Raw genomic sequence first — 12754 nt, forward strand, 5'->3', positions numbered from 1 at the left:
CTGTGTCGCAGACCCTGAGTTGATATTTGCATAGGTCATTTTGTTGTGTGTTTCATTATTGACTATACACTTAACATAAAATTTACGGTCAGTTTAAAACCAGGCGGAGTGAAATAGGTAGGCAACAGGATGGTATGAGAAGTTGCCGACACCACTATTTAGCTGTTGAGTATATAGAGAGTCTCTATAGGATATGTGGGTGGCCTAAAACACTTTTGAGAGAGACAGGAGGGTAGTTTGAGCTTGTTCTGTGGAAAGGGAAACCAGCCAATCCTCTCAAGTCTTACATCAACATCAGAAGGTTATTGATGTGCTCTATTTAAAGGTGAGAGCTTTGAGAGTCTCTCTCTCTGTGTACTGTATATCTCTCTCTTACTCCCTCTCTCCCTGTGTTTGTGTATGCATGGAGCATTCCTCTCAATGCACAACTATGTGAAAAAATAAGCTGGCTTGGCTAACTTTCCCAAAAGTTAATGATTTAGAAGAAGGTGTTGGCAGACTAAATTATCACCTTCTGAAAGGACCCATTGAGATCCCATATGTGAACCACACATATCTGTAGCAAAGCTCAACAGATCGAGCCTAGCCCCACCCAAATACAAAAAGCTAAAAAACTGCAATAAACATTGGCTGTTTAGCTCTTTGTCAATCCTAACCTGAAAAAAACCCTCAAAAGTGCTAAGAATATTTGAATAAAATATGGGTCATGGCCCATTTTAAGCACTGGAACACATTTAAGAAAGCACTGCCTGCAGAAGCATTTTAAAGCTGTTTTGCCAAGAGTAACAGATTGTATTAGATCAAATATGCCTGAATGATAAAAGCTAAAGTAATGCAGAGTCACCTTTTTTAAATTGATGAATTGCTGAAAGACTCTCTTTCAAGGTGTTACCTCCTTAAGCACTTTTTCTGCTTTGGGTGGATTCAGGTGTGCACAGGTTAACCATGCAAATCTTAAATCACTTAACTGATGTATTAGATGGTTGGACTTCTGAGGCTTTTTCGCACATGCACCTCTTTTGCCAATCCTGCTGTATGAAAATCATGAGATGAAAAATCCCCAAGATGAAAGAGCAGAAAGCGAGCCAGTGTAATATGACAGCTAAATTGACGGCATTGGACATACTAAGCTGACTGTTCTGAAGGTCTAATGAAAGGTTTCTTTGAGAGGCCATGTCAGCAGGTGAATAGAGGTGAAATATGCTGGCTCCCTCCTCCCTCTCATCACCTGTCTTCTACTCTCTCTCTCTACCTAGTTCTCTGGTCTGAACAGAAAGTCTGTCTCTGTTTCAGTGATTATTATCGGCTCCAATGGTGGTCTAAACTGAGGCTTGTGTCTATACACTTATCAAAGCTCGAATCTATCTATCTATCTATCTATCTATGTATCTATCTATCTATCTATCTATCTATCTATCTATCTATCTCTCTCTCTCTCTCTAAAATGTATGCCCTCCTCAAAGTGATCAATGCTACTTCACGAATAGACCATATATTATATAGCCTACCTAAAATAGAGATTAATTTTAAACTAAGTAAAGCACTGTAACGCGAACAGTATATAGTGCCATAGAACGATAAAATCCGATCAGCAGTTGCTTCTTGTCTTTAGCCGCAACAGAGCTCTGGGACGCCGGCTACCAGCGGCAGTTGTTTAGCTGCCAATAGGCGACTTTGAGCCAGATACAGACACTGCTAGATGATGGTCCTTTCATGGGTCATGGTAGTAGAGTTTAGCCAGTAAAAGTGAGCCTCATGCGGCCATAAATTTAAGCACCAAAACGACTAGTTGAGTTTAGGAAAAAGATCGTGGTTTGGATTAAAACCTTCCAGAGGAACCATAGGAGTGTTTCCTGGGTGAAAGTATTTTGTTTTTCGCTGCAAAGTCAACTCCACTCTCTGGCTTAAAAACACTGTGTTTCCCGGCAGTATGTTGACACCACATTGTGCTATTTCTTTTTGGGATTATTTTCCATTGAATATTAAAGTTCATAAATAAGTGTTTTGGCATGGCTAGCCAAAGTGGCACTATATCTATTGTCCAATTGCATGTTTTGCATGATCAAAAAACATGCCCTTCTCTGCTTTTTTTCACAAATCGCAACCTCTATCTATCTACTGTATATCTATCTATCTATGTGTGTGTGTGTGTGTGTGTGTGTGTGTGTGTACAGAGGGAGTTATTCCACTACAGCTACCTTTGATGGTCCTTTGTGATTTATAGCAACATTAAAAGGCTGTTGCTGGCATTTGCATTTTTATTTTATGTTTCCTCTTCCTTGCATGAAGAGACGCTGTGACTTATTATTAGTGCAACAGTTTCTGCAGAGGACAGTGTTTTGGTGTGTGTGTGTGTGTGTGTGTGTGTGTGTGTGTGTGTGTAGGGGTGGACGGGTGGGTGTGTAGGGGGCGGATCAGTAAGACTGTAGTCTGTGCTGCATGCATTTCAATGATTAGATATCAAATCTCACATCATACTTTTCCTGGAAAGGTCTCTGCTTTTGAACAAGAAAAGTTAAATGGTTCTGCTGTTTTAAAGACAGCAAAATCCATGCCACTTTAATATAGGCCTACTCAAAATGCATTTTGATACTCCTAGAAACGAACAGAACACAGGGGGAATAAAATCAACTCACCTGGATACACATTATAACTGCTCTTGTGTTGATTCTGAATGTAGTCTAAAGAGAAAACATCAGCAATGCATCACTGGTTTGATTGACTTTGACAATAATGCCAAACAAGCCACAAATCAAATAAAATTCTTGTCAGAGGACACGTGCGTTTAGATCTTTTTTTTTTTTTTATATATTTCAATGTGTCTGAATGAACACTTCTGTTCATTGTTCAAATTGCAGCTTACAGTGAGACAAAAATGGAATGTGACACCACCTTGCATCGGGCCCCTGGGCTAGTGAGAGACAATATGTTGTTGTAATATGCTAATTTTGCATTAAGGATTCAGTGAAAATGAGCGTGTGAGATGATCACACCATTAAAAGTTAGCATTAGCAATGTAGTATGTTAATCAGGACAGATGGGACCATTCTGTTTGTGTAAATTAACTCACTCCACTTCTTTGCCGTGAGACCTGGAAAGATAATCCTTGACAAGGCCTTTAAGAATGTGTTCATAAGAAATACACTGGAATATTTGGGCTGAACAAATGAATATTAAGAAATGAAACCGCGCAACTTTAAGAAGAAATCCACCTTTAGATACCTTCATACTATGAACATCGGTATGTGATGTACAGTGTATTCCATGAATTATAATGATTGATTAAGTCCTGTCAATTTATTTTTTGGTACTTCAATACCCTGTACCTGCATCAACCTTCCTGTGACTAGTGCATGACCATAACAAAGTAGTCTTTACTGCTAATCACAATAGTGCCCATTAATGTAATACAATCTTATAAACCTAATACCCTAAAGGTATTTGCTTACTAATTCCTACCATCTCCTGTAAAACAATATTACACTATTATCCCAAGTGTTTGGTGTTACCTCTTTATAATTATTAAACCCTTCTCACATTGAAAGGTCCCCTACAATATAAATTACATTTATACAAATTTTTGTTTTAAACAACTACATCATCTTAGGGAGGTGGTTGGGGTGGACAGTGACAACCCGTTCTCACTCTGAACTCGTAAAATACGGATGTTTGGACCGTGGCTGTCAGCGTCTGAAGCGATGAAAAAAGTGCCCTTCAGCGTGTTTGTAGAACGTACCGGGTAGAGCAGCAGCTACACAGGGTTTAGCGAGTAGTATGTAAGGGGGAAATTCCGCGTAGGGAAGTTGGTCGGGGTGGTGGATGGGTCAAACACAGGACTTTCACCCAGGAGACCGGGGTCCGTGTCCCGTGTGTGTCTTTAACCGTCCCGTTAATGCCGCGTGTCACGGAAGTTTAGTTTAGACTTTTATTTGTCCCCGTAGGGCAATTGGTTCTGCATGAAGTCGCTTTCTTCTTTAACCGGCCCGATATTGCCGCGTGTCACGGAAACGTAAGCCCACCCACGACCTTTCCCTAAACTCAACCGTCCCGTTCCCGCGAGTCACGTAAACGTAAGCCCACCCACAAGCTTTTCCCTAACCTAACTGCGTTAAAAGGGACGCCAATAGTCCCGACCAAGCGTATTTAGTTAAAGCGCGTTATATGACGCAAAAGGAGACTTTTAGCGTCAATAATAACCAAGCGACTGTATTTTACGAAGATGGGAGTGAGAATGTGTGGACGGCGAACATGCAAAGCACAGGACTCTGACACCTGCCTGTGGTTAGGTTCAAACAACAAATGCACTTTGGTTAAGCTAAGTCAAAAAATATTTGTCTCCATTAAACCAAAACCTTTATCTTTCCCTAATGCTGTTTGAAAAAGCTTTATTCACTATGAGCAGAAATCTTATCGCAACAAAAACAAATGAAATACATGCTCAGTTAAGATTTGACTTTTGAAGTACATTCAGTATCATTTTGAGATTACATAAATTACCAACATTTCCTCATTGTGTTGATTAAAAAAACGTGATCTGGGCGACATTATATTTCCTCCAAAAAGGTATTAGCTGTTGCAAATTAGTTTTATGTAAATATACTTTCTAGGAGACAAGGTTGTACCCACACATGCACATATGTAGCAACTTCCTACTTGAGTTTGTAAATCTTGAGTAGTCAGTTGAAGGTTTCTTTTTGTGCTTTCCCTTAAGATATAGATCCACTTTTTTTGTCTACTTTGCCCTCTGCCAACAGTCTAGTTGGGTATTGTGTTTTGTTCTTATAGCTCATACTTTAAAGGTCCTATGACATGCTGCTTTTTGGATGCTTTTATATAGGCCTTAGTGGTCCCCTAATACTATATCTGAAGTCTCTTTCCTGAAATTCAGCCTTGGTGCAGAATTACAGCCACTAGAACCAGCTTTCCTTAGTATGTGCCATTTCTATGTCGTAGCTATTGAGGAGGAGAGAGAGAGGGGGGATGGGGGGGGCAAGGTGGAGGGTGGTGGTGTGGCCTTGACCAACTGCCACTTTGCTTGTTTGCAAGCCATGATGTCTCTCTCTTTCTCATGGGTGGGCCAAATTGTCTGGGCGGGCAAAGCAGAGAAAGGGGAGGTAACCTTACTCCTTATGACCTCATAAGGAGAAGATTACAGATCGGCTCATCTGAGCTTTCATTTTCTCAAAGGCAGAGCAGGATACCCAGGGCTCGGTTTACACCTATCACCATTTCTAGCCACTGGAGGACCATAGGCAGGCTGGGGGAACGCATATTAATGTTAAAAAACCTCATAAAGTGAATTTTTCATGCCATGGGAACTTTAAACTATGGTGCAGTTAATTTATACAGTGTAACTATAATTAAAGTTTTTTTTTTTATTGAAATCTTCTTTGTGCTGATATTGTGACATGTATTAAAAGGCCTGCATTCAGCCCCTGTAAATCTTCCACAAAACATGACTCTTTTTTTGACATTGTCAATGTTTTTTTAAACTTTTGATCATTATGCCTTACTGTGCTACCAATTGAACTTCTGATTTATAAAACATTGGGGTTATTCTAGCAAAAAATGGACCATATAACACTTTTAGCAGTGGCGATCATTTTTAATTATCTTAGCCTACCACTCATGAATAAATGCAGGGAAAACAGTTGTCTGCACTATAAACTTACTGTTGGCTTACAGTAAACTCCCCCTGTTAAAATCCATTATTTTTATCCCCTGAATACTGTCATTATCCTAACAACACTGAACAAACTGCCTCTCACACAACCCAGTATCCCTCTTTAGCCAAAATCAGTATTAGTTTTCCACCACTGTCCCTGGGCATGTTCTGGCTCTCTGGCTCTATAATCCTGGGCATATTCTAACATCCTTAACCCAGCAGCAAGCTTTGTTTTTGGGCGTTAGTCCAGCTCTGCTCTTGGGAGGTCCAACAGCTTCTCCAAAACCCCTCCAGTCATTTTTTTGGCGTGAAGGATTTTTATTTTCAATCTCGCTGTCCCAATCCCCGGGACAATTAGAGGTCGTCACAGAGCAGTTTATAGAAAGTGCAGAGCAACAAAATGTTGTTTTGGAAAGTTGTAATGGTCCCTTGTGTGATTGAATAGGCTTGGAACAGCAACATTAAAAGTAAAAAAAAACCTTGTACAATACAGAAACAGAAATAGGTCGCTTATCTTTTAATAATTTTTACTTTCCGGAAAATCTTGTTTATCTAAATACCCCCAGGAGTCGAGGTTGTCCAAGAAAATTAAATCTTCTGCTTAGACATTCATTGAAATTCCTCACCAGGTCTTCTTCAAACTCAGAAATTTGAATAGAATATAGTTTCATCTTTCTATTGCTTGTGCTCATTATCTCAATCCACAAATTGCATCAGAGATCTGAGGATTTGACACACAGGTTGTACATTGCCTCACAGTGCTAATAAATTGTTACCACGTGTCGCATTAATGCTTGCAATGTGGAATGTTTGCTGAGAAAACAGTTCATTTTCTGTCCTTCTGTCATAATCAGACTTCACAGTATGCACTGCACTGAAGATACAAGGCAACTGGTGCAACACATTCCTCACATTCTTCCAGAGTGAGACAATTTGGCCATTTTTACCTTAAATATTTGTTTAAGGCCAGCAAATCAAGAGACAGCCCATTAATCTGACATTATCCAATTAAAATCAGTGTTGCTTAGGAGCCATTTACCAAGTCTATTAGGCACTCAACTTTGGTTTAAAATAGCCCTGGTGCACTCAGTCACCTTTCATTTGTACATGTGACTCCTGCAACCAAACTAAACATCTATCTCTCTCTCTCTCTCTCTCTCTCTCTCTCTCTCTCTCTCTCTCTCGATAATTATCTTGTCTGCATGAGGTCACTGTCTGATCTAAGTCCAAGGATGTCATTTCCTTCATAAACAAGTCCAACTTCCTCTCGAGGGTCCCTATCAGCTGAGCTTATCCTGTGAGTGCCCCAGTGGGACTTCATTTCAGAGTGTCCTTCCCTCCCCCACATACACAGCTAAGCCCTGTATTATTTTGTATTAATGTTGAACAGCTGCATGGAACTATATTTACTATTTTCACCATACTGTGTTTAGTTCTACAGTGTTTGACACGGAATAACAATAGGCTACTAGTGTGCTGCAGAATCACAGAGGACCAGTTTGGTGAGTCAGATATATTATACCTGTATGTCTACTTTAGTTTACCTGACTCACAGCACAGATTAACTGAGTTAAAGCATCTGACTTTTCACTGGGTTGCTGGTGGAACAGTGTTTGGTCTGTACAACAGTGTGGATAAAGCGAGCAACCACAACTTACACTGGTGTCAAACAACTCTCAGGCACCACAGTGTGTGGAATTCAACAGCTTCACCCTTACCATTTAAAAGGCCCTGCACTCCTGCAGATTTATTCAAGTGCAGCTTGTAGTTTTGTAAATCAGCAAGGTAAGGGGAATGGTTATGAAATGGTTTTTTTTGGGTTTATGGAGTGAGGCACAGCTGTAGCCTGCCTGCAACAACATGGGCTTGGTTACCGTATTCTGCCAAGGTAATCACAATCTAGATGAGCTTTAAAGCTGATGGTTGCTGGTGGGGGAAAAAGGGACCTGTTTTCTTTGCCAAACCCCCTACTCACTGTGTTTTTCAGGGAAGGTTGATATGGGTTAGTCATTCAAAACTGCTACACACCCATGTGTTTTAACAGTTTTCCACCACATGTGTTATCAGCTGAGCCACAAATGTGGGAAAGCCCCGCAGGCAGAATGACATCATGCCCTGTGTAAAAGTAGATATAGTTTAACACACAAGGGCGTAACTGGGAAAATGATGGACATGGGAGAGATTGTTAAAAAACAACCAAAACCAATGGAAACAAACAAAGATAAAGATGCCCACAAACTGTTTTAAAGTACTTGGCTTTTCTGTGCACCATTTGGAGACACTAAAATAGGGATGATAACTCCAATCTTCGTATCAGACTGTTAGATTTGAATTTTAGTAAGAGCTTTAAACCTCTCAGCCTTGCAACAGTAGCATCCTCTACAATATGAAAGCAGTGTTGACAATATAGCCTGTATTGATGTGTTTTACTACAACATGGCTAAAGAAATTGATCTTCAGCTTCAAATTGATTTTTGATGTGCTAGCCCTTTAAAAGCTCTGACATAGTCAGCTGTTTAGTGTTGAAATGTTCTAACAGTTAAAAGCTTCTCTGCATGTGTTATCAGTTTAGCCATAATGAGCGAGAAGCCCAGTGGCAAAGTGAGTGACATAATTTATAGTTTAGAACTAACACACAGGGGTGGAAAAGGAAAATAGCAGGGAATCTTTGGAAATAAGTGATCATTAAAAAAAAAAGATTGAATACAATGGAAACAGTGATGTCTACAGTTTGTTTGGGGTATGGCTTCATGATGATATACAGTTATTCACTCACATTTGAAACTTGAGCATGTTGAAGTAATTGTTTTTGACAGTAATACAAATAGAAAGCACAGTGTCTCATCAGTGCTGAAGCAATAGACGATGGAATGCTTCTTCACTGGAGCCTACAGTTGTAACTCCCCATAAACATGTTTTTTTGTGGGAGAAAAAGTAATGATGACACTAGAACAGCCTAATAATTTTAGTTTCTTTCATCATGTCAACTCATGATTGAGAAGGGTTAGAGAGTTGGTCCTGTATGTTCTTGCTCAGCTTTAAGAAGAAGGAACTCCTTCTTCTGAAAACCAAAAGAAGGACTTTATTTTAGTAAACATAATACAAATAACACAATATAAAATATGATAGCAGATACTAAATGTTAATAACACCCAAGAGAGACATGTTTCAACTGTGATGTAAAAACTGCCTAACAATGCCATAACCTTCCAAAAATGTTTATGATATTGAATTTATATACAATACACCATATGTGTTATCTGATGATGTAACATTGCAGAAATAGTTTAATTATTATTCCTATTACAATATTGCTCATATACATTTCAGCAAAAATCTCAGTATTGCAATAATATGTATGTTAATAATACAGGACCAAATTACATTATCAACTGACCAAATGATTTACTCGCTCAGATTACTATCATTTTACTGCTGCGTGTGTTTCAAACATTAGACATTTGATTTTGATAATGGGATAGGATTTTCTGGTGAACATTGTAAGACCAACAAATCATGTTATAATTCAAACTACACTTAATTTCCCCTCCAATTTATGGTACATTAATTATATTAATATTAATAGATACATTACTGAGGACATTAGGAGTAGTAGTGCCCCACTCAGCAATGGGGTTTTGATTAAAAGAGGTAAATCAGCTGAAGTCATATGAGCGCAGGTTTTTCCTCTACAGTGCACTACCAAGAGAGATGTGGTGAACTGCTCATGTAGTTAAACTAAAAGGAAAAAAAAAGGCTTTAGGGAAGATTACCTCATCATTGTCATCTCCACCATGACCACTGCACTGACCAGCACCATCATCATCACCACCGCTCTAACCAACACCACCACCATCATCATCATCATCATCTTCCAGAGCTCAGCGCACTAGTATAATACGTTGAGATTTAGAGCCCTGTTGGAAAGATGACATCATTCTTTTTTTTCCCTGTTTATAACTCTCCAGGGTACAACTGACAGAGCTGAAGAGCAGGGAAGTAGTTTTTGCAAATGATGTGATGTGTTGGCATTTGTGCAGGAATTGCCAGCTGCTTTGCAGTCTACATTGAACAGAAAAGGCCCTGTAGGAAAGTTGAGATCATTCTCATGCCGCCGAACAATAACTGGCATCCCTAATCCTCTGACATAAAATTGACATATGTCTGGAAGAGGGGAGATATATGACAACAATGAAATCGTTGGCCCTTTTGCAATAATCATCAGCTGTTTGGCGTTCTGGAAATAAATGGAGGGGATCGAAATGTTTTCACAGAGCAGCAGACTTACCAGAGACACGGCTCATGAACTGTGACTGTAAGGGTCCAAACCTTCCTTGTGAAATGCTGTCATACATCTTTTTGCAATGTTCCACGTGTATCTACGCTGTAATGTCTAAAATCAGTTAATAACCCTCTGGAGTGTGACTTCAGTCTGCCCTTGGGGTAAATGACATAATTCACAGACGTTGGGAGCATATTGTTAAACTTGAAACTGATATAAAAAATGGGGACACGAGAAGGTTGAAAGCATTTGATTAATCATAACGACATTGGAGAGCTTGAGGTTAAAAACCTAAAACCCATCATGTTTGGGTCTAAACAGAGTACTAAGCCTCCTCCACCCTCCAAATGGTTTTGATTGTAGGAAGTAAATTAGTAAAACTTGGAAGCAGAAAGTCATCTGCCATAAGTGCTTGATGGAATCATTCAGCTGTGTTTAACTAAAACCAAAAGAGCTACAGGCAAAAGGAGTTAAATCCTACTGGCTGGAGTAATGCTAACGGACTTAAATAGTGGTGTGTAGGACTCCTCTGGTGGATTAGCACCCTGAAAGTGGCAGCATGGTGGGAAATGATGACCACAGCACTAGAAAGGTATGTGTTTGTTAGCTGTCAGCAGTTTCCTAAGGTGTGTGTGTGTGTGTGTGTGTGTGTAAATAGTTGTGGTAGATGATGTGCCACTGAAAGAGAAATGTCAAATGCCCCAAATACCAGAGATACACTCATGCGTGCACATACACACAACTATAGCAAAGTGGTGCTTTTTCACAGACAGCTAGGTGATGTCATCTTGCGTAAATCTAGCTCTGGCAAAATACATCACTTAATGTGTCAGTGTGGGGTGTGGGAGTGTGTACACATGCATAATAATACCACAGTGACTATCTATGCCTGTCACTTTTATTGATTTTATAGAAGTCATTTAATCAGAAAAGTCAACACGTGCCTGCCATCTGAGTCATATATACAGTATATTAAACATGTGTCAGTGTGTTAATTTTCTTTGTCCATATATGGGGGTTTGAGTCATTTTCACCCACTTACAAACACACTGTATTTGGCTAATTGCTTCCTTACTGCAATTCCTCCAATGACCACTAGATGCTGAATCTAAGAAAACTCTACTGTATTGAAGTGGCTGAGAGGGAACCCTGCCTCTGCCTTTATACACAAAGTCAAATCAATCAACATTACAGTCTCAATAGATATCTTTCCTTCTAATGTTTGTCTTGGAGGGGATCTGGAAAACATAGTAATGTTAAGAATACATTAGTAAGAGAGCTATGATTGGAAGCTTGATTGACAAGTATTCTGAGCATATCACTTTCGGCTGTGCTGTTTGCAACTTGCTAGTCACTTTAACCAGGCCCCACCCCATTTCAGTACATTTTGATTATTATATTTATGCTACTAACATGTTGGTACTGGATCACAATGCTGCTTGCATTCAAAGATTCAATCATACCTGTTAGCTCTATCGGTTGGTATGATAGAGAAAGTGCCAGCTTCTTGACCTACAAGTCCTGATCATGAGGGTCTACTTTTAAAGATGATGAGCTCCATACAGATCACAGTTCATATGATGATGTCTTTGGCATTTAATGTAGTCAGTCTTTTCCTGGCCTGCTTTTTACGTAATACACCACCCTACAGCATACTATTAATGTCAATAAAATCAGGGGCAGTTGTGAACAGCTATCTAGATCCTCTATCTGCATGCACTACCTCTCTTTCAGGCACAAACAGTGCTGGGTGGCTACATTATCATCTAGTTCATTTGAATCAACATTTCATAAACATACAGTTTGGCTCAGGTTGACAGGGTCATGTGTTGGGTTCTCACGTGATCTGGAAGAAGGATGAGTAGCACCTTTCATTGCTGGGACCACTGGATATTGCTAACCATACAAAGGCCTGTGGGCATTACAGAATCTGAATCACTGATACATAATGAATCACTCTAAAACTTAGCTTAAAAGAGAGAGCTATAGTAATAAGAGCAGTTTGGCATGCCCATACAAGTAGGATACACCATGCCGGGAGGTTGACTCAGTCTTCTAAGGGGTGATGGCATCACTGTCTGAATAATGAAAATCTAAAGCCTCAAGTGCACTGTATACTTTACACTCTCTTTAGATGTGTCCTTAGGCACAATGCAGTTGGGTCTCTGACTCACGTGAGTCACGCTGATGTTGCTAGAGGAAACATTGTGTATTGTCTTTGAATCGATGAGGAAAGGAGTCTGCTGACTGAAACCACGTGACTCATTTGCCAAGGTCCATAAAGCAACTTCCTTGTATCGGATCTGATAACATGATCTGTAAAACTGTCTGGTGCTTTGAGCTCCGGCTGTTACATGGGGATGTGAAGGTATCATGCATGACAAAGTTATAGCTGATTGCCTTTGAGAAGCTGAAAATCTGATCGTTAAGTATTGGCGAAAGGGGTTACTTTGACATCCACAGAGCAACATGTTTATAGTCCATACATGTATTTATGTCTCATTTGGGTTTGTTTTAATTTTCAGGGGGAGATGGGAGTGTGTTTGAATCAGACTTAAACATGTGATCAGACGATGACTGATCCATGTGATTGAAAGGTCAACTGAAGCTCTCACCTAATCCTTTTTGGAATAACGTTTTTGTTGCACCACAAGCACACTGCTGAAATTGTCTTCCTTCCTGAGGAATGACAATGCTTCCTTGTTTATGCAGTTGCCATAAAAACACAATCAGCCACAAGTCAACACTGACTGACTCCAAACAAGCCGGATTATTGCTCTAATTAAGCTTTAATAAGCCCTTATTAA

This window comes from Perca flavescens, chromosome 6 (genome assembly GCF_004354835.1).
Source record: "Perca flavescens isolate YP-PL-M2 chromosome 6, PFLA_1.0, whole genome shotgun sequence".
In the NCBI taxonomy this organism is placed as follows: domain Eukaryota; kingdom Metazoa; phylum Chordata; class Actinopteri; order Perciformes; family Percidae; genus Perca; species Perca flavescens.